The sequence below is a fragment of the Symsagittifera roscoffensis genome, chromosome 1 (genome assembly GCF_963678635.1).
Source record: "Symsagittifera roscoffensis chromosome 1, txSymRosc1.1, whole genome shotgun sequence".
NCBI lineage: Eukaryota > Metazoa > Xenacoelomorpha > Acoela > Convolutidae > Symsagittifera > Symsagittifera roscoffensis.
The window spans coordinates 21,193,194-21,216,954 of NC_087062.1; the positions used below are offsets into that span (position 1 = coordinate 21,193,194).

General features: G+C 33.4%; 1 protein-coding gene across 5 annotated transcripts in view; it reads left to right on the top strand.

Moving 5' to 3' along the window:
• The window catches only part of LOC134855423 (uncharacterized), a 103,194-nt gene that overhangs the window by 16,308 nt on the left and 63,125 nt on the right, over positions 1 to 23,761 (top strand). Inside the window, exon 2 of one of the 5 annotated variants that reach the window (XM_063871971.1) lies at positions 16,136 to 16,220. The exons of 1 other annotated variant lie outside the window; for it this stretch is intronic. The gene's annotated coding sequence lies outside the window, so the exon portion shown is untranslated. Of the gene's footprint in view, positions 1 to 3,365; positions 3,454 to 3,843; positions 4,321 to 16,135; positions 16,221 to 21,584; positions 21,602 to 23,761 lie in introns of those variants that run through there. 3 more of the 5 variants (XM_063871986.1, XM_063871979.1, XM_063872008.1) reach the window with 3 other exon arrangements.

A 23,761-nucleotide genomic window follows, 5' to 3' on the forward strand; every position in this document is an offset into this window, starting at 1 on the left:
AGGAAATGATTTTTCTCACGCTGAAAACTTGGGGGAATTGCGATAATTAATGGTAAAAATAAGTTATTGAATGAAAAATAATTCGTTATGGCCGTTTCATGATGACCAATTGTTTGAAGTTTTTTGTAATAAATGAGTTACAAATCCTAATCAACCAAGCCCCCCCCCCCAAAAAAAAACTTTTGCTTAAGATTTGCATAAATTCAATCATTTTGCATCCTATCATCTGTTTGATGCGCAAATCGTGGTTTAAATGAAGTTATCTGCCATTGTCACCACATTACGGATTCTCAGAGTAAAAAATGCTCAAAGTTATTTTCAAAATCTTTGATCGGAAAAAAAACTAGTGAAACTGGAATTATGATTTTTTGTTTAGTTTTTTTTTTCATCTGAGACTTAGCTGATATTTGTAAAACTATTTTCATCAGCGACAGAAAGAGCCTCAAAACAAAAAAGTTAAATAGATTTCATCAGCCAAAAACATGCAAAACCAGAATTGGTATAGGTTTGAAAACAACCGAAGGTGTACTAGTAAACTTTTTACAGTCCAATCATTACCTGGTCCGATCATTGAAAATGAGGAGGAATTTTTGTCTTAAGATGTGAATTAGTTTATTAGTTATTTTTGTTCCGACTTTCGGTACGAAAGTAACGGAATATTTGTGCTCGGCTCGGGGTGGGTTTTTTTTTCTTCAGACAAATTTCGACTTTTTAACTAGCCTTTTTTGACGGAATTTTTTATATCATTCAAAAGGTATTGTTGCCCTGAGCTTAAATTTGAAAAGATATTTCACCTGTGATCATTTTTCGTAAAGTCATGAGGGTTTAAAGGTTGCCATTTTGACCAATTTGGGACAATTAACGCTCGATATGATTCGCGCTATTAACGCGTAAGCGGAGATTTATTTCGTCTTATAAATCGTTCCAAATTGGTTGAACGAAGCTTATTTGCCATAATTGATTTGTTACAAGGAACGAAATCTCTCTTTTTGTAATTTATATGGCGTGTGGGGGGATGATTTTCATTAAAAATTTCAAATTTTAGAAAAAAAAATTTTCGTTTTATTTTATTTCATTTAATTTTTTAAATGTTATTACTGCTGCTTCATAAACCTTAAAGGCAGTCGGAAAATTCAGGGCTTCGTCCTGATACGAGCAGTCTTGTTGTTCCGACTTTAGATACGAAAGTGACGGAATATTTGTGCTCGGGGTGGGTTTTTTTTTTCTTCAGACAAATTTCGACTTTTTAACTAGCCTTTTTTGACGGAATTTTTTTATATCATTCAAAAGGTATTGTTGCCCTGAGCTTAAATTTGAAAAGATTTTTCACCTGTGATCATTTTTTGTAAAGTTATGAGGGTTTAAAGGTTGCCATTTTGACCAATTTGGGACAATTAACGCTCGATATGATTCGCGCTATTAACGCGTAAGCGGAGATTTAATTCGTCTTATAAATCGTTCCAAATTGGTTGAACGAAGCTTATTTGCCATAATTGATTTGTTACAAGGAACGAAATCTCTCTTTTTGTAATTTATATGGCGTGTGGGGGGATGATTTTCATAAAAAATTTCAAATTTTAGAAAAAAAAATTTTCGTTTTATTTTATTTCATTTAATTTTTTAAATGTTATTACTGCTGCTCCATAAACCTAAAGGCAGTCGGAAAATTCAGGGCTTCGCCCTGATACGAGCAGTCTTGTCTTTATTTGTTTTCCACGCAAAATTAGGTACGTAAAATTTTCATGCAAATGGCTCGATTGATATAATTTAAAAAAATCATTGAAGTCTTGATCCAAACGACATTGAAAAAATTTGGTCAAGAAGTTCATTTGAAAGTTGAAAAACCGATTTCAAAAAAGGATACGCTCCAAAACTTTTATTCAAGCCCCAAAAAATAAAGTTTCTTAATAAAATTAGATTTTAGAAGTTTTGTTAGCGCCACTTTGGGATTCACAGATTCAGGAAAACTTCAGCAAACTAAATAACCGAAAATTCAGAAAAATTGAGAAAAATATTTTGAAGATAACTGTTGTCCAATATGCCCATTGCCCTATGACTGGCAAACATGCCTAAAATCTAGGCTTTGCTTTCACCACAGCACAGCTTTTTCTAAGATATGGTTTTCATTTTAGGATACTTGCACAACAACCCTATGTTCTTGATCGTATTTCTATGATCTATGTTCTTGATGTTTCTATGATTCAGCATATCTACAAACTATCGCTGGGATTCAAACTGTGTATAAATCTTGTGAGATTCTTAGAAGACCCTGAACTCTTTTTACATATTATAGGTTTGACACATCATTATAAAAGTCTGATAACTTTCTATTTCAAAAGCTTTAAGATATGTTAAAGTCTTAAAACAATTTTGATACAATTTTTGAAGAAATGCGGAATCGTTATGCTTGGGGTGCTTTTATGCAGTCAAATTTCGGCTATTGAAATAATTTTTTGACGAACGGTTTTTTTACACCATTGAAAATATTGTCTTCTTGAGTTCAATTGTAAAAAAGCATTTACCTTCGATAAAAGTTGTGGGTGTGTGAAATTTGCTAATTTGGCCACTCTATAACGAGGAAATGGAAGCGTATCGCAATTTACTAAAGCGCTGCGCATTTTTCTACACTATAAAATTTTTGAACTTCAAATGAGCAAGCTAATTGGTCATAACAATTTCAATCTTCTCATTTTTTCACATTTGATTTTTGATATTAAGTTGTCCACATTTTTGTCAATTTTCAGTATTTTCTTAGCCATCAGCTATTTGAGAACTTCGAGTCGCGCGTAAGTTTCTATTTTCTTTAAAAACTTTGAACTTCAATTCAGAATTCAAAGTCTTGTAAGTTTTTGCAACAAAAGAAGCTTTATGTGAGCCCTGAATTCTTGCTTTTTCAAATTAATGGTCGGTTTTTGTAAATTATTCAATGTTCTTTTAAGAGATGTAAATTTCGGATCACTTTAACTTTTTCCCCTCTTTTTAGGAAAGGCGGCCCGGAGGTTCTTTATTGGGCACAAAATGCGCATGTGCTTTAACTGTTGGATCATTTCATTATAGATTTGGCAATTCGTTACTAGGTACAAAGTCAAAGGGGGGATAAAAAGGAGATCATGCGATTCTAGCAATAACTCAAATTCCACTATAACTCGGAGTAATAATGCTTTCCAACCGTATAAATAGAAGAGCCACTTGATTCCTGCTGTTGTGAAATTGTTCTTATTGTATGAAATTGCAGGAAATTCTCAGTCAGGGCCGAATGACACAAAGTTTCCTACCAAGAGAAATTAATTAAATTTTTAGTTTCAACTTGAAAAACAGTCACGTTTTCTTAAAAATTTTTAGTCTGGTTATAAATTGGCTAATTCAACTGTCTGTCATTCGGTGTTTTTGCCATAAGGTACTCTTATGGCAAGTTTCACGCTTCAGGGATTGCATATGATCCATGTGTCAACTGTAAGTATGACAACTGTTCAAAAAATTAGGTCATCATATAGATACGAGAACTTAAATTATAAAAACACGCTTATCACCTAAAAATAGTTTACCTTATAACTATTCAAACCTGATCCTTTGAAATCAAATAGCAAAAATCCAATGGCATGAAGGTTAACTCAATTAGTTTTTCAATGACCATATTTAACAAAGAATTTTCAAAATTTAGTTAGAGCTTTGGATACATACTTTTTATTTTTTCACAAACCTTTCGTGCGTGCTTAGGTTAGGCATCCATACTTATATCAGAGTTCTGCTATAAAATGAGGTTCTCTTGGCAAAAAACCGTGACGTTTTCAATTGCTTCAGGATTTTATTCTCCATATGCCAAAATGTACATTACTTTGTTATAGTATTTCGGCGCCAACAGTTCTTGAAAAAAAATTAGTGAAGCATTAAGCTATCTCATTTGGTATACATCAAAATTGCCCTTGAAAGTTTTTTTAGATTTGCTTTGTTCTCGGAGACTGCTCGCTGTTTATCTGCCTATATCTAAGGCACGATGGTAAGATATTTTAGAACCTCCTTCCTTTAATCCCTGAGATTGCTTTCCAAAATAAAAAATATATAATTTACATAATTGCCAGTTACTCAAATGAAATTAAAATGAAAAATTGAGCTCAATGTCCTGATTAAATAAACCCGATGTGTCCAATCTTCTGATCTGATTCCCTTCAGACCAAAAAATCTTTCTGATATTTGTCTTCGAAATTAATGACTTCAGTCGCGTGGCTGCTACTGAGTCCCTTTTGTTCAGCCATGTTATCTTCTCCAGCCAACTGGGAAAATTAACCCAATCAACATATTTCTTTTTATTCGAGCAAACCGGTGAGTGATAACTTTGGTTGATAATTTCGGTGGTAGTTTTTTAATTCACGTTTTTCCCCGATTTTCGAAAAGATTGAGGAACCTAAATGTCCAGGTTGTTTGTAGATCTTTTTCAATAGTCAGTGTTTCAAAATTGACTGAAGTTTTTGATATCATTATTGAGAACTCGATGCACAGCTAAAAATCAGTACATCGTTTCAGCCGACGTTAACTTTTCTCAATAGGCTTTTAAACACTGACGAATTGCAGCCAACCAGCGTCAACAGTTTGTACAATTTTTACGGGTCAATATTGCACGATTTATTGCCCCGAAAAAGAAACGGTACAACTACTTTTGATTCTCAGTCCATTTTATAGCGAAGATTTGGTTTTTCATTGCTAATCCGTTTGTCACTGTCTTTTGCAGCCACTTCAATAAAAAAACTAAGAAATGTTTTTTTATTTACGCCGCTAACTACGATTCACTTGTTAACCGCGCATGAAGGAATTCGGCAAGTTTTTTTTTCATCACAAAGTCCAGTTTATGGTTCTTTTCTAAAATATGATGCTATTTTTAAGGGCGCATTAAGGCAAAATTCTTAATTTTGCCTACTTTTTTGTACTGAATTATGAGCTAAAAAAAGATTAACTTAAAACTGTTTTCAATTATTTTTGAATTACTCAAAAACTGTCGTCACGCCAAACTTTTTGTTTCTGAGCGACTAAAATATAACCAATCAAAAAAACTTTAGGGGCTGTGATACAATTTATTTAGTAGGCTAGCTATGTCACGGTCCTGTTAACTAGTGTTTGAAGCTTCATCCTCTCAACATCAATTTTTCAAAATTTATTGATTTGAACGAATCATAAAATCTAATGATGTTCTCTTGAAACTAATTTCAAAATAAACAAGGATAGCCGTTTACTGTGAAAGTAGCACGGAAAGTTTCGACAACAGTCATTTTTTTCCAATTGGTGTCTTGATAAAAGATCTGAACAAAAAAAAATATTTTAGGTATATAGAGTCATAGTAAAATAGGTAAATTGGAAAACAAGGACTAGAAAAACTTTTCAAAACTTTTTGCAGAAATTTTTCGAATTTTCAAGTTTTGGATTCCCAAAATTGCGCTAGAAAATCTCCAAAAACTACCTTTACTTGAGTTAATCTAAGATTTCAAGGCTTAAAATAAGCTTAACTAAGTTATTGTAAGCGCACACGGTCACCTTATTTGCTCGAAATTAGACCAAAAATAAAAAAAAAATCAAAACGGTTTTTCTCGACATTAAGAAAAGAAATTGTAATTTTTAAAAATGTTGTGCGAATCACCAATGCTTATTTGTGGTACTTGATTTTGCGTGACAAATGAATATAAGAAAAATTAAAACACACTCGAATACAAAGTTCCTCCCCATTTTCAATGTTCGGAACAAAAAGAAAGTAAAGAATAGGGTTCAATTAAAATGTGTGTTATTTCTAATTAAATCACAATAACACTGAACTTGATCACTCCGATGGAGATCGCAAGCTTTAGTCAAGGTCATAAGAGACCTGCTAAGATAATTGATTAAATAAAACGATAAGTCAATCACAACATTTCTCCTAACTGGGAAAAACTAAAGTGAGACAGTTAAAATGTGAATGCTCCCTTTCTCCCTATAGGCGAGAGCAAAGATTAAGATAAACACAACTAACTCTAACACGCGTAAAAATATTTTTTATAGCAAAAAAATGCAGAAAAATTTTTAAAACTGCAAAAATTACTAAGGCTAGATTTCGAAACTCTTATCCGACAGAGTCATTTGTATAAACTGCTTACGTGTGGTGCTCAAAACAAGGTTAACAAATTTTACAGCACTAAGAGGTTTTAAAATAAGTACTTTTTCCACCGAATTAGAGTGACATGAGATACTAAGGGGGAGTTGAGATATCTGGTATGAAATTCAAAGGGTGTTTGGCAGAAATCCGACGAATTACTGGAAAAATTCATGCACCGTTAATTTAACTTATTTTGGACTGGTTAGATGATTGAAGAGGAGATGAGGCTAGGCAATGAAAAAATGATTAGCACCTACAGAATTTATCAAATTGAAGTTATAGAACGAAATGAAGTTTTAGCTTTTAGAATCACGGCTTTAGTCCATTATATACTGGTCACACTGTCTTTAAGGTCAAAATTGATGTCTGATTCATCGTGATGTTCCACCACTGCAGATAACAATGACGCATGCAGCTCTTATACTTTTTCTTCGGTGAATGTTCTTGATTTGAGAGTTAACACGGTCGGAACAGCCGAGAACGTGAGACTAGGTTGACTAACCCATTGTGGACCTAGAATGCTTCTCCAGTCTTTTTCATTTTCCGAAATGATTTTGTTGACTGCGTCTTCGCTGATAGCAAGCCGGTTCTCTGCGCTCCTCAAAATTTGCTCACCAACAACATCTGAAAACAAACTTTCACCATAAAATTTAATTTGTTTCGCCATGGTCTAGTATTAATGTCTGACGAAGAATTGTCGTCAATTTATTGGGCTGTCGGCTGTGCACGGCTTGTGTCTGCTAATGGTAAATATTCCGGTGGAGTGTTAGAAAGTCGAATGTGGAAGGTGATTTGATCTGTTCGGGTGATCCGGGTCCCGTACGGTCTGGGATGTGAGCGGGAATGAAGCTTATTGGGCATTCTATTTAAGGCCCCTGAGAGTTCCGATCTAATTATACGTATTCTGATTCTGTTTGGTCATCCGTCGGAATGGGGTCATAGTTAAGATGTGCCAATGAATTGTTGGAATCACTAATGAGACTTTTCCTGCCTACGTCGCTACTACAGGGGAAACAACCTACTTTCCATTCCCAATCACTAAGGCCCGAAAGGTCAAAAAATTAAAAAAGATCGGCCGTCTGCTAAGTAACCTGGAGAGAAGTTCTTCAATTTGCTCTTTCCGCTTGGAATTTTGTCTTCGGTACAGGCTTTAAGGAGTTTGTTGATTTCCCTGTGATCTTTTTTTTCTGGTAACGTTGTCCGAGGGAGAAATTGCCAATTCTTGTTGTGTTCTTCGTTTTTTTTTTCTCTGACCCTATTTCATAAGAGTGGTTGAAATTAAGATTTGTAACAGTAACTTCAAGATTTTTTGATTATTCGGATTAGTAGTTTCTAAGAGCCATATCTGACTTCCGTAGAATTTTTTCCGCTCGCTATTTTCATCGTTGTATTTGTGGAACGGATAATTTTCTCGCCCAATGGTCGGTGAAAGGTTTCCCCGTTGTTTCAATTCAAATTTTTCAAAATATTTTAATTTTCTTCAGCGGGCTTGAAAGAAGTAGTCTTGATGTCTTCTTAGCATGGGATTTCTGGGGTGAAGATGCGTTTTGATCCTTGACGTTTTTAGTTTTATGTTGTCTAAAATCGTAATTATTTTGTTTGAACAAGTTTTTCCAAAGGGTGTTTGGTGTTCAGTTGAAATGTTTTTCGAACAGTATACAATTTAGTTTCGCTAGTTTGGTGCTCCGCAAAGTCCAGATAAGTTTATAAATCAAGTTGGTTATTGAAAGTACAAATGTTTCTGTTGACATTGTTTGAAAAGTTTGATTGACCGGTATGTACAAGTTTTTCAACTAATCATTAAAACGATGGTCGGCTACTGTACAAAAAAATCAATTTGAAAAAACTTGAATCAAAATGATTGAATTTTGGTTCCAGTAAAACATTAAGCGTGGTCAATTAAAATCAAATTTGGAATTCCATGTGAATAAAAAGAATTAGTCAGAAAATCAATAACTGTTTCGGCGGAAGTCCTTGAAGTAATTTTCACCGACGAAAATTTTGAGAATTCAAAAATTATATTTACAATTATAAAGCTAAATCCAACGGATTTTACGAATATCAATTCAGCGAGATATTATTAATGTTTTTCAGAAATTGAGGGTTCAAAGTTCTTACCTGCTTTTATACAGTCTCAACATCACTAATTCTTCCTGAGAAAATATCAACACTGTTAATGTGTGGCTCCACAAACGTGATCCATAAAGAATTTTATCCTGATTTGGCCTGGCTGAGTTTCATGTAGATTTTTGTAGCCACTGTTCTTAGGGTATAAGGTAAACAGCTTGTTGTCCACATATAAAAGTTCGTTTACAGTGTGGAAAAATTGATTTTAAACTGCTGAAAGAAACGACCAGGTTTAGAGGTTTGTAATTCCCTTTTTTCTTCTAGAGCTTCGGTTAAAACTCCTAAAATTTTATCTTCCTCCGTAAGCACGGCGATCGTTTTATTCTTGGAGAAAATATCTAAATCCAAAGGTGTCTCGGGCAATTCGAAAAATTGCAATATTTTTTTGTCAATGCAAGTTGATCTGTTGGCATCGTTTCTACAGCAAAGTCTACCTTATTTCCGGATGTTGAGGGAAAAATTACAAATCCACATTCTACATTCACTTTGCTTACGCTATTGCAATCCATAAGAGAATTTGTTGAAACAGATATAAACAAGCAAAATTTGAGATTATAGTTTTTGACCACTTATTTTTAAATAAACCAATGGAAACATCTAGCAGTACATTATTTGGAACGACATGTTGAGGAAAAATGTTGAGGGAAAAATTACAAATCCACATTCTACATTCACTTTGCTTACGCTATTGCAATCCATAAGAGAATTTATTGAAACAGATATAAATAAGCAAAATTTGAGATTATAGTTTTTGACCACTTGTTTTTAAATAAACCAATGGAAACATCTAGCAGTACATTAATTGGAACGACAGCGGTCAAAATTCTAAAAGTTTAATCTGAAACCAACAAAATTTAGAACAGAAGAGATATTCTTATTACTTAGTATTGCATCGTTGGAAATTTCCAAAATTTGACCAATCAGGTTTGGGCCAGAATGAACTCTTGTTTTTTTTGAGGAATGGATATAAAATTTAATTAATTTTTGAAATTTTTGCCACAACGAAATGTTTGTCATAATTTGAGGGTGGTAGTGTTTTTCAAATTGTAATTCTCAGATTGAAATCGGCAAAACTCTTGTCTCTGCCGGCTAAGTGTTTTATCGAAAAGTTATTCGATAAAAGTTTTTCGATTTGTATTGTTAAGCGAAAAGGATAAGTTTTTTCCCATGGTTCTATGATAAAGCCAATAATAGTGCTTTTTGAGCACTTACTACTTCAAAACTTGATCCGTATAGATAACTTTCTTAGTTTATTACGGCCCTAACAAGGTCTAAAAGTTCATTTCTTGAATAGTTCGCTCATGTCTAAAGTTGATTTCTTGTTTAGTAACGCTCTCAAAAAATTTCCCAGAGTTACGAGATATGGAAGAAAAAAATTAGCAATAAATTGGTTAATTGACCCAAAAAATGAACGGATTGGAATGGGTTTTATGGCTAAGTTTTTGTATTTTAGTGGGAGTACTCTTGAGTCCGATATTTTGAAACTGAGCCTTCGAGTTTTTTTAATTCATTTTTCGGCCACATAACCGGAAAATTATTTTGTCGAGGCTGAAAATATTTTTCGACTATCAATTTATGTTCATGAAACCTTCTTTTCAAAGATTTCAAAATATAGTCAAGGTACGCGTTAGTAAAAGGAATATTTCCAATGGTTGGGTCCATTACTCTTTGAAATACTTTTGGCATGTCGCCAAGCCCATAAAAACCAGTTAAAATTTATAACGTTCCGGTTATGCTTCCTCCTATTATACTAAATTTGCACTGTTTCCACGTAAAACTGTCGAGACTCAATTGACTGTAAGCGTTTTTGAGGTCTAAGTTTGTGAGCCAAACTTCTCCCATGGATTCTTTTGAAAACTTTGATGCTATTTTATCTACTAGTTCGTAACAGTTTTTTGATAAGTTTTGAGCCTAACACCGGCATTTTTGACTTAGGTTTCTTGCATGTGATCACGATTAGGCTGAAAATTTTATCTTCGTCACTATTATCGAGCTTTTTAATGTGACCTTTGGAAAAAATTCTATCAAGTTCTTGATAAACCGCCGGGAGTCAGTGTGAAGATACTCCTCTACCTTTCATTCGTATCAGCTTCAAAGGGACGTTTTTTAAATTTTACCGACCCTGTTAGAAACTGCGAAAATTTTAAAAACGTACCGTTGAAGCTGGAATTATCGCGTTTTTAAGCCATCTCTGCTAACGTTTTCGAGCACTGTCTCTGTTTTTTTGGCGTAGCTTGTGGCGTTTGGGTGTCACGTTTGATTTTCTGATAAAATTTTGGTTTAAGAAATCCCAAGGTTCAGCGAGGTTTATCCAAAAAAGTTTGAACTTTGAAAACCTTTGTGCAAGGAAGCGTTTACCCTCCTTTCCGAGTGCCAAGTATAGCTCAGATCGAATCTTTTTGTCCGCTTCCTTCGTGCGCATTCCCTTGAATGTCTTGCTTTCTATTTTGGATCCAATGTTTTCTGATTCATCAAGTCTTCTCTTTGCTCCAAGTTTTCCTGCGAATTGTTCCGTTTTTACCGTTGTCGATTCAATTTGTGGTTTATCTTCTAATAGTAGGTTTTTTGATTTGGAAAGGTTCAACGGATATAGTAATTTTTCTATATCGATGTACTCTTTGGCCATTAAAACCAATTGAAACGAATCCCTCCAGTCTTCTCATTGGGTAGGGGGGCCTACTGGGTGAGTTTGTCAGAATGGGGAGACTTCCTCATGCGAGATTCGGTTACAAATGACTGCGCCATAGTAAAATACCTTGATTTTCTAAGTAAAATAAGCTTCAAGTAAATAAGAAAGTGAAGAATACAGTTCAATTAAAATGTGTATTATTTTCACCTAAATCACAATAAGACTGAGCTTGCTCACTCCGTTGGAGATCGCTACCAAAAGTCAAGGTCATGAGTCAAGGTCACCTCAATATAAGTGATTAAATGAAATGATAAGACAATCACAATAACAATGAACACAAGGATCTTAATTTTTACTACCGTTTTTTAGGGTGAACGCGTTTCGAAAAGAAGTTTTTCTTTTTTTGGTTGTTTCTCATTTCTTTTTGCTTATAACTCTTCGTAAAGTTTCAAAAAAACTCAGTTGGCTCGAAAGAAAATCCAAAATTTTTAGCAATTTGTCAACATGATAAGCTTTGTTTTTCATCCAGTGAGTCATTAAGTAACAATTCAGACTGTATTTTGAGGTTTTTGCAGTCGGTTTTATATTCCATAAGTCTCTTTATAAAAGATATTTTCATTTTCCTCTTTTTTGTTGTTTATTTGGAGCTTATTCACAAATCCTAAAACAAAAAAAATCAATCGCTAGTGTTCAAAATAATTAATTAGTCTCATACATAATATAAAAGTTTTCACATGGAATGGCAAGAATATGCCATAGTGGGCGACTAGTTCAGATTATTACTACTTCCAAAGTCTAATACCGATCCTAATCTTACTCTTATTTTTCTTAGTCTCAATAGATCTAAAATGGACTGGTTTTCTTGCGAAGTTAGAAAAGAGAAAGAGGCTACTGTTTTCCAAGCTGTTTTATTTTTTCTCTGGCTAAAACTATGAATAGTTTCAGCTTCACATTTCATCATTAGTTTTACAAGTTTCAGTAATGGATCTTGATTGGCTTGCTCCAAATGTTTTACAGTGCTATATATCAAGGTAATTAAAAAACTTTAATTACTTGTTTTGTACTGATTGATTACAGTAAGATTTATTTTATCTTCGTCACTATTATCGAGCTTTTTAATGTGACCTTTGGAAAAAATTCTATCAAGTTCTTGATAAACCGCCGGGAGTCAGTGTGAAGATACTCCTCTACCTTACATTCGTATCAGCTTCAAAGGGACGTTTTTTAAATTTTACCGACCCTGTTAGAAACTGCGAAAATTTTAAAAACGTACCGTTGAAGCTGGAATTATCGCGTTTTTAAGCCATCTCTGCTAACGTTTTCGAGCACTGTCTCTGTCTTTTTGGCGTAGCTTGTGGCGTTTGGGTGTCACGTTTGATTTTCTGATAAAATTTTGGTTTAAGAAATCCCAAGGTTCAGCGAGGCTTATCCAAAAAAGTTTGAACTTTGAAAACCTTTGTGCAAGGAAGCGTTTACCCTCACTTCCGAGTGCCAAGTATAGCTCAGATCGAATCTTTTTGTCCGCTTCCTTCGTGCGCATTCCCTTGAATGTCTTGCTTTCTATTTTGGATCCAATGTTTTCTGATTCATCAAGTCTTCTCTTTGCTCCAAGTTTTCCTGCGAATTGTTCCGTTTTTACCGTTGTCGATTCAATTTGTGGTTTATCTTCTAATAGTAGGTTTTTTGATTTGAAAAGGTTCAACGGATATAGTAATTTTTCTATATCGATGTACTCTTTGGCCATTAAAACCAATTGAAACGAATCCCTCCAGTCTTCTCATTGGGTAGGGGGGCCTACTGGGTGAGTTTGTCAGAATGGGGAGACTTCCTCATGCGAGATTCGGTTACAAATGACTGCGCCATAGTAAAATACCTTGATTTTCTAAGTAAAATAAGCTTCAAGTAAATAAGAAAGTGAAGAATACAGTTCAATTAAAATGTGTATTATTTTCACCTAAATCACAATAAGACTGAGCTTGCTCACTCCGTTGGAGATCGCTACCAAAAGTCAAGGTCATGAGTCAAGGTCACCTCAATATAAGTGATTAAATGAAATGATAAGACAATCACAATAACAATGAACACAAGGATCTTAATTTTTACTACCGTTTTTTAAAATTTGATTAGGGTGAACGCGTTTCGAAAAGAAGTTTTTCTTTTTTTGGTTGTTTCTCATTTCTTTTTGCTTATAACTCTTCGTAAAGTTTCAAAAAAACTCAGTTGGCTCGAAAGAAAATCCAAAATTTTTAGCAATTTGTCAACATGATAAGCTTTGTTTTTCATCCAGTGAGTCATTAAGTAACAATTCAGACTGTATTTTGAGGTTTTTGCAGTCGGTTTTATATTCCATAAGTCTCTTTATAAAAGATATTTTCATTTTCCTCTTTTTTGTTGTTTATTTGGAGCTTATTCACAAATCCTAAAACAAAAAAAATCAATCGCTAGTGTTCAAAATAATTAATTAGTCTCATACATAATATAAAAGTTTTCACATGGAATGGCAAGAATATGCCATAGTGGGCGACTAGTTCAGATTATTACTACTCCCAAAGTCTAATACCGATCCTAATCTTACTCTTATTTTTCTTAGTCTCAATAGATCTAAAATGGACTGGTTTTCTTGCGAAGTTAGAGAAGAGAAAGAGGCTACTGTTTTCCAAGCTGTTTTGTTTTTTCTCTGGCTAAAACTATGAATAGTTTCAGCTTCACATTTCATCATTAGTTTTACAAGTTTCAGTAATGGATCTTGATTGGCTTGCTCCAAATGTTTTACAGTGCTATATATCAAGGTAATTAAAAAACTTTAAATACTTGTTTTGTACTGATTGATTACAGTAAGATTTATTAGATTTTCTTAACAAATACCTGCCCACTTTAAAAAAGGAGGGCAAATGTTAAGGTTAAGTTTGCCAAATTTTCGACCAATCAGATTGCACCCAAAAATTCAGATTTTACATATAAATTTACTGCCTTTATTCAGAGCGGTGGTGAAACTTTAGTCGAGACCACAGGAAGGGTGAATGTCAATTATTTGTTTTATTATTTGATATTATGATGTCAATTTTACACACATAGTCTTGAACATAGTTTAAGAAACCCGGAACCAAGTTAACATCCTCCTTTCCAGCTAGACCAAGTTAAAATTTTCCACCCCAGCTTTTAGTTCAGAAAAAGTTTACTAAGCGCTGCACGTAAAATGCTAGATTCTGATTAACTAAGTTAACATTTTTCCCCCATACACTTTTGGAGGGCTTTTAACTTAGTCTAAAACCCATTGTAAACGGTTGAATAATTAAAAACACACAATTTTTTGCTACTTACTTAAAAATGGGAACGAATACTTAATCTTGATTAGTTTTTGTCAACATTTTTTAAATCAACCAAATAGCGGAACATTTTTTGGTTAGTTTTTTGAAATTGTGTAATTTAGATGAAAAATCATCTATGTAAGGTAAACAAGGAGATGAAAACTGTGATTGAATGAATAAAAAAATCGAAAAATTTTGAGTGGCCTTGATTTCTTGATTTCAAGCACCTCAAAGAACACTTGTAGGGAATCGGAACTGGTATCAGTTTAATGCCATCAATCGGAGAGTAAATAAACCAGCAGAATTATAAACCCACCGAAAACGCGCTGAGTATATAAGCCACACAAAAAGTTTCATCATATGAAAAAATTTCATATATTTGGTAGCTGTTACATAATTGTTTCATAACTATTGGATAAAACTTACGTAGTTTTGATTGCTTGATACTTTGGCTGGTTTATACTTTGGCTGATTTATATATCACCCAGTCGAAATCTATCAAAAATTGTATAAGTCAAATCTTTTCTATCAAATATAATTCCAAAAGTTTTCTCCATGTATCCGAATAATCAAAGATTTTTAACTCAAATAAATAAAGGATCCAACTTAACACAAAAAAAAGAGTAAAGAAGATAATGCAATTCAATTGTGTTGTAGCTTTAATTTGTTTTGCAATTTATTATTATATAGCTATTGAGGCTTAATTCACAAAAAATCTTTAAAAAAATAGTGTATTTGGTCCATTTTCAATCTGAAAAATGCACTGTAATAACCCAGGGTGGTACATTATGTTCGGTTCGACTCTAAGCTTCTTTGATTATGATGCGCATGGGTGACAGTTTTCAGTTTTTAAAACTTGATTTTTATCATACTATCAGGCTATCATTTATCATAATACTATCAAATCATTTCATTTGAAATCTATCAGACGAATTTTTAAAACACATAACTTTTGAGCGTAATGCAGAAAACCCGATGGTCATTTGATTTGAACCGAGAATCATTATTTTCCAAAAATGTTTTTGTAAAAACGTGACGAAATTTTTATGATTGTGTTTTTTTATTCAGGCAGATGTCGAACTTCTTGCTTAAATGTTTTTGACGGATTTTCTACGCTATCTCAAAAAACCGAAAAACCTTGAGCTCACATTTAAGAACATCGTTAGCCTGCGATTATTTTCCGTAAAATTATGAGATTTTTGAACTGGAAAACTTCAAAGTTGGCCCATTAGGGATGAATTATTTGCAGAAAATTTCCAGTTTTTAACGCTTAGTAAAAATGGGGCTCAGAAAAAAAAATCAACAAAAATTTGAACACACTTTGTACTTAACACTAGTCGAAAGTTAAAACTAAAAAAGTTTTCCAACAATCTAATTTTAAGAAACTAACTTGAGACAACTGAGAAAGCTGTTGAACTATTCTTCGCTCCATTTTTTTTATGTGCTGCTTCGAACCCATAAATTTGGCTGTAAGTTCTACAAAATCTAACTTTGTGAAATCCCATTATTTTGATTTTCCTATTGGATTCAATTGAACGAAAAAAAATACAACGTGCTAAACATGCTGAAATTCCGATGAGATTTTACGTTCATGTTATATCTCTTTGCCAGAAAACATAATCATGTTTTGCTTATTGGTTCTCAAAATTTAACTTTGGAATTACTTATTGGTCGTCGCTGTATAGAAAACCCTAAATATAAGGATCAACAATGCCACCTTTCTTTAATAGCGTATGTTGGCTGGCAATTTTAGACATAATATTTTCAACTAGAAAACTTTTATTCGTCCGAGTTAGAGGATTTTTCGAAATCAAAGCTTCCGTTAATTATAAGACCCCCCTTACGACGTTGAAGAGGAACATCACGTCAAAAAACATTTCTGCGGAGCAAACAGACATTACTTTGAAGCTTAAACCAGTTTTCCAGGATTATTTGACAGTTAGATTTTATTTATAGCTGCTTGTACCAAGAAAAACAGATCATTCCGGAACAAACACACCAGAAGACCTGTAAATACAGTTGCTGTCCAGACAAAATAGTGGTAAGATTTTATAGACCAATTTAAGAGCCAATTACTGTGTTAAATCATGCTGAAATTGAAGACGATAGTCAAAACTTATTAATTAACACTTGATAGCTTAGGTTAGTACCTGAGTTAATTAACTATTAGTTTCATAACTTGCCTGAACGACTTGACACTAAATTAAGTGGAAACTTTTCTTTTTTATTTAGGGTTTCCCCCTTTTTCTGAATCAAATTGTTTCAAAGACAAACAGGTCACGCAGTATAATTAGGTATAAACAGGGAATATGTCCAAAAAGTAAGAGCTAGCTGAAGAAATCCGTGCTAGAGTCTTGAAAGTTCTATTCAATTGAATCGACTGAATGGAGATCAGTACCCTTGATTCAAAACATTCAATCGGGCTCCCCTTGTTTTGTCTACTTGGTGAAGTTGGCAGCCAGCAAATCAAATCTAAGGTCTTAATTGTAAAAATATTCAGTGTTCAAACAAGTTGCAACCAAATTGCTTCAGAAAGGGAGAACAGTGGAAAAATGAGAGCAGATTAGCTGGTTTAAACTGGATTGGTTATTAATTAAGAACTTATAATGAGTGACAATAGAAGCACAATAATTGTTTATTCTCAACGGGACTCAGTGTGCTTTTTTATTTAATACTGAAATCATTCCCTTTGTTTTTTTTTAATCAGAACTAGATCTACGATCATTGGAAATTCAAATAATCCAAAAAACAAGTGCCAAAAAAACAAGAATCGAAATTTGCGTTACATAAACTCAAAACAATTTTACAACGTTGACTGAAATTTTTTTTTTGGATAACTATTTTCCTCTTTATTAGTAAAAAACTGCTCTTTCTTCAAAACTGCTTTAATTCCCTTGCTCTAAAAAAAGGCATTCACGAAAAAAATCGTTAAGAAAGACATCAAAGTTGTGTTCAAAGAAAACTTTGATTTTCCAGCTTAATACATGGTTGTTGGCAATATATTACACAAGTATTGATGGTTCGTGGTATATTAAGTCTAAAAATATTTTAAAAAAGGCTATTAAATTTTTAGACTTTTTTAAAACTAAAGCCACCAGTAGACAAACTCGAAAGCTAATTTATGCAAAGTTAGGAAAAGCTACAATCAAAATACAAGAGCTTAAAAATTGCAAAATGAAGCGCAAATTCATGATCTACAATCCGAAAAGTTAGATTGAATGGCATCAACCTCATCCATTGAGCCACAAAATCACAGTTTGTTTTAATCGGGAAGACAGAATTTGCGATCCGAGACTAAACTGTAAATTTTGTGAACTGTAAGCGGACTCCGTATTATTGCTTTTTCTTACAATCTTCGTTTTTTAGAGTCCATGAACAAATAGCTAACACACTGTGGAGCTCAAAATTACTCCAAAATGAACCGAATATGCGGAATCTGCTAACAGTTTGCGGAATCCACTTACTTCATTACCTTATATATTAAAATTTTGCTGAATTTGCATACATCCACTTATTTTTGGCGGAATCAGGAAAGCTAGCTAATTTCACTCGTTGCCGAATCCGTGACAAAAATAATCTGCCGAAAAATTTACATCGCAGTCATTTATGCGCGGATCCACGACATTTTTAAATGGAGTCCGCTCACTTTTTGGGGCATGTTTAAAGGCATTTCTCTGGATTTTAGTGACCTACAGACCCAATTTATGCGCCTAGCTAGTGCAGAGTTTGTCCTCGTAATGTGGTTTTGCGATTTAAGGTTGTGGATTTAAGTTTTATAACTTCAAGTTATTGAAACCTCCTGCGTCAAACGAAATGGTTTTTGCTGGATATTTACCTTTTTTAAGTCTTTTTCAAACTGTATGTCGAAATTGCTGAAACTCTTTGACTGCAAAATATATCTACTTAAATTAGCAGCTTAATCAGTTGTGAAAATGAGATCCATTATCTGTTTCTTCAATGAAATCTACTAGAAAATATTTAAATAGAACGTGACTACTGAAAAGAAAATCTATCAAATTTGGCGACCCTTCAATTCATAATACTTTTTGAGTCTGGTATCGCGTTAACAGAAATACAGCGCGCGATAATCAATCTCAAATTGACAAAACTCCCATCTCAATTAACATTTAAAAAAAGGATCGTAACTAAATGGAATAATTTAAAAATTTGTGCTCAGGGTATCAATGTTCTTCGAAAGACAGGTTTGCGAAAAAAATGCGATCGAATTTGCACAAAAGTGAATTAAATAAGCAAAATGGGTATGAAGAAAGTAACCACCAGGAGCTTTATAATTGGTTAGTTTCTTCTTAATATTGAGCAACGCACTGTAAAGCCAAACTAACATTAACAAGGTTCTCGTATCAGTTGTCAAAAAATTTCAAAAAACTTTAGAAATTGCACAACCCGTTATTCCAAGTTACAAGTGAGGTTCTTGGCGTCTATTAGCGTGTTACTTACCCCAAAAATTAAGCTGCAATTTAATTTGAAGCAAAATTTGAACGGATTAAATAACTGCTATTGCGTTTTAGCCCAAAATTTATTGCCAAAGTGGCCGAGTTGGCACTTTTCAAACCCCCGTAATTTTTTGAAAATCAATCGCGAGTATTATAGTTTTCAGGCGATTTTTGAAAAATTTTAACCAAAAAACTTGCGTTTTTTTGGCGCGCGCTCTCCCCCTAAAAATTAGTATATATTGGTGCCAAAGGCGCCTTTAAAAAAGTTAGCGTTCGTCACAAAAAATGGATATCTCAAAAAAGTACGAAGGCAGATGGTCGAATTCCTTTTGGGTCGGCCGGAGTCGAATTCCTGAAGGGGGCGTTCGTTCTGGAACGCACCTCTCCCTAAATCCGCTGGTATATATATATATATATAATATGATGAAATTAAATTATATAAAGGATGATGTTAGAAAATCCGTCAAAATTGGCTAGTAAAAAAGTTGCAACTTTTCTGGAGAAAAACCACCCCGAGCACAAACACTTTGTTTTGTCATTTTTTTTGAAATTCGGAACAACAAGACACCTTCTACATCAGGGTGAACTTCTAAATGTTTTGATTGCAGAACTTTTAAACACCTAGCTCAAAGGAAGAAATCTTTTGACCAATTATGAACTATAATCAGTGTCTTCAAAGCGCTCAATTTAACTCAAATTCTTCTCAAATTAGCCATACCTAAACCCCCAAAACTCTGCAAAAAGTTACCGAATATTTGTGCTCGGATTGTTTTTGTTCCTTCAGACAAATTTCGACTTCTTAATAAGCAATTTTTGACGGAAACTTTTCATGTCATTTAAATTATTTCATTTTAAATTACGCCATCAAAATAAACATGCAGTCGGAAAATTCAAGGCTCCGCCCTGATACGGATCACGCAGGGCGAAGCCCTGAATGTTCCGAATACATTTTAATTTCGATGGAGTACTTCATAATAAAGTAATTGATGAAGTTTTCAAAAAACTGTAAACATTTCAAAGCTGTGTTGTTAATGCTAAAAAGCTGAAAACGAAATCCTTTAAAGTTTTTTTGACGGTGATTTTCATAGAAAACACACAAAATCAAAGAACACCCACGTTACCTTGTTTAAATAATTTTGATTTTCTCTGCTCTCCTGTCGCACTAATAATGCTTCCTCTCGTCGAATAAAAAATATTCCAGTTTGTTATATAATTTTTAAGGCTTCTCAGCTGCAGAGAATCTCAACTATAAGATTATGGCTATATCTAAAATTCAACGCTGAATTTGAAAGGGATTCTGAATAGGTATGGCCGAATCATGTACTAGATTCACAAACAGTGAATGTGGTACCAGATTTAGCTTCTATGTTTGGGGGTTGAGGGGGGGGGGGGGGGGGGGCGGAGGTATGTAACTTTGAAAATTAGGCAAAAAATTGCATATAAATCTTAAGCAGGGGCACAACAGCGATTCTCCGTGAAGATCTGAACAGCTCGTATAATGGTCCTTTCCCTTTAACTAAATCTTCTGAACTATCCGCAGCAATCGGATCGCCCCTCTACTAGTTTGTCCACGGCGCCACATAGTAAGATTTTACGACATCCTTTTTTGGCCAAAAAACCCTAAAATTTATTCTGGAGCACATTCAACTTTCCGAGTCATACACTAAAAAGCATTGCAATACTGTCTGTTTAAGTATTCTATCTCAACCAAATTTTTTTGAGGCAGTAGATAAATGAAAAAAGATACATAATTCTCCCGGTTGATTGAGAGGGGCTTACTATTTCAAACAAATATTACCTACCATTTGAACCTTTCCGCAGTTTATTATACTTGATGGATACTTTTATTACAACATCTCACCATTTCAGAGTGACTTCTATCTATAGCCAATGAGCTCAAAATTTACACATGGAGACGCATGGGAAGTAATTACCACAATTCGATTTTTTTAAAAATAATTTTGATGACATCTTTCACAATTATTTCATTCGAAAAATGAGTTACTCATTCAATTTGGTTGCAATCAGAGGCGGATTTTCAAAAATTTTCGAAATTTTGTCGACCTTTTTTTTAGGTCGACCAAATTGGTTTTACGAGAGCTCTCCATAGCACTAAAAAATCTCTGTTTTGGCAAAAATTTCTGCTCCGCACGCAATTTTTTTTGAAAAAAACAGGCCAAAAAGGCATTTTTGAGCATTTTTTGGAAAATTTTAAACGAAAAATCGCGTTTTTTGGCGCGCGCTTCCCCTTAAAATAAGTATATATTGGCGTCAAAGGCGCCTTTGGAAAAATTTTAGTGTCCGTCAGCCAAAATTGGATATCTCAAAATAGTTCAAAGGGGGGAACCTTTGGGTCGGTAGGGGGTCGAATCCCTAAATCCACCCCTGATTGTATTTTTAGTGTTTTGAGCCATATTTGTGGTTGTTTAGTTTCAGGAGAAAAATGTGTTAGCTGTAAGAAACTATGATTTTTTAACGTCTTTTGCTGCAAAGATACCTGCAACCAGTAAACAGTTGCTTCCGTTATAACTTGAAAAAAAAAATTTTTGCTCCACAAGCTCTTGGCTGAATTCTGTTTTGAATGGAAAATTTTTCATTGCAAAGATTTCCACAAAAGTTGTTTCCAAAAACCACTGTTATTGTTTCGACTTTGCTTAATCTACCGGAAGCAATTGGCTATAAGGAAACCAGATTTAGCTGCCGATTAAATTAAGTAAATTTGAATTCCTTATAGATATTCCCATCAAACTATAAACTATATTCCGTTTTTTTTCTTTTGGAATAAATTATTTAGCACTCATTTACAAACGAACTCTGGTATTTTGAGCCTCTCTGAGATCCTTGAATTATAATTACAAATGGTAATAAAAATGACCAAACTCTCTTTTTAATAATTAAAATATCAAATTTTATTCCATTTTTTTTTCCTGGGATAAATTATTCAGCACTCATTCTCAAGCAAATTCTGGTATTTTAAATTATTATTACAAATGACCATAAAAATAACCAAATTCTTTTCTTTTTCATAATTAATGTGCCCATAATTTTACGCATGTATTTTATGGTACACTTCTTCGAAACTAAAAAAAATTAATTCAAGTACGCGCAGCAAGATCCTTTCGTTTTAGAGTAGATTTAGGGTGAGAAAAAAGTTGGTTGTTTGAAATAAGAACCGTTTGATATCGAATAACTGTCTAAGACTGTTTACAGATTCTGTGGTTTCCAAAAACTTGTATCTTGTTTTTGCAATAAAATTTGTTTTAGTTTTCCTGAGAGTTTTCTATCAAATGACTCGTCGTAGTAATTGTTTTGCAAAAGATTAATTAGTAGATTAGTTTTTTTACCCCTCCTAAAATTGATGGAAAGAGTCTATGGCATAGGATATGTTTTTAAGACGCGTTTTGATTACCTCAAAGGAAGCTCGTTTGAGGTCAAATGTGATATGGCCCCTTTCTACTTTCATCCGTCTTGCAAACTTTTCATTTTCAATGTACTTATGCATGCTATTATGGCTAAAGGGTTATAGTGCTGATATATCCGGACTATATAACCGAACAAAACAAGCAAAGTTCGAAATTTCAAAGGCTTTTTTTGGGGTTAAGACTAGACAAAAAGTGAATAGAGCAAAAATTGCTCCACAAATAAAATGGTTCATTCTTTCGAAATTCTCAGCCAAAGCTTCTCTCCAAAAATGGGTCATTTTGGTTTTTTAATTAATCAAGAATTACGATGAAACTACCAAGCTTATTGGTAAAAAATGTATATATAGAGAAGTCTCTTACACAGCCCAACAAAATTCTTGAAGGTAAAATCTCCAAAAATCTGTATAAGAGAATATAGTTTTGGTTGAATATATAAAAAACAATCAAAATCTTCGCTTAAAAACAGATTTCAAGCGTTTTGTGCAAATTTTTGTAATGTTTTTCTTACTAAAATTTTGTTGGGCTGAAAAAGACGCTTCTTTGAATATGAAATTTTCATCAATTAATTCGGTAGTTTCAGCGTAAATCTTGATTAACTAGAACAAACCAAAAAGACACATTTTTGGGATAATGTTTTAATTGGCGCATTTTGACGACAAAACGTTGAACCATTTAATTTAGTAAAAATCTAAGCAATTTTTGTTCTCTTCACTTTTTATAAACCAAAGTTGAGAAAAATGCGTTTGAATTATCCAATGTTGGGTCCAATCCCGTACCAAAGTTTCATTGATGAAAATCGATTATAATGGATTTTTTAAACTAAAATACTCTCTTTATATTCTTTTATCATGGCAAATTTAGACAAAGTAATGGATTTTTAATCCATTTTAATTTTTTTGAAAAATAAAACTCCATTAAAACTCATTATATTAGATTTTAATCCTTTTCGTTTTGAATATAGTGGAATAGTTTTTGTATATAAAATGCATGAAAATTGATTATGTTTTGAAAATAATGACTCTACTTTTTGCAAAACTCGAACGAACACGTTCAACCAGGGGCGGCCAATATGTAGTAAACATGAAGAGGCCAATATGTAGTTGTTTTCCAAAAAGTGCCCAAAAACGGCTTTTTTTGAAGTTTTTTTTTCAAAAATTTGCCTGCATCGCTAAAAATGTGGTCGAAATACGTTCTGTTGAGTGTTATGGGAGTGCTCGGAAAATCAACTTGCCGACCTGAAAAAAAGATCGTCTAATTTTTTTTCTAATTATGATCTATTATTTTTGTTATTTTATGTAGACTGACAATGAAAAACCAATATAATCGAATATTATTCATGAAACTTCAGTGCGGGATTAATTTAAATCAGCACTGTATTTCGGTGGCATTTTCAGATGACAGGTATTTAGCACAAATGTGTTTAGAAGTGCTAGTTTGTTCATTATGATGACGCACGATGTTGATGAAATACAGATCAATTATGTAGCAACTTTTACACTATTCTTAAAATTCTTATTCTTATATTGCAGCTTTTGTATGGAATTTATTCGTGTTCAATAAAAAAAATAACAAGTTTTCTTAAATAACCCAAAGTTTTATGATAACACATATTTTTTTTAATTTAAAGATTTTCCCCCTATTTTCTAACTTCTTCTTTGATTCAAGGTGGTTACAGCTTTTCGCGCTACCATGGCAGCAACCGGCTT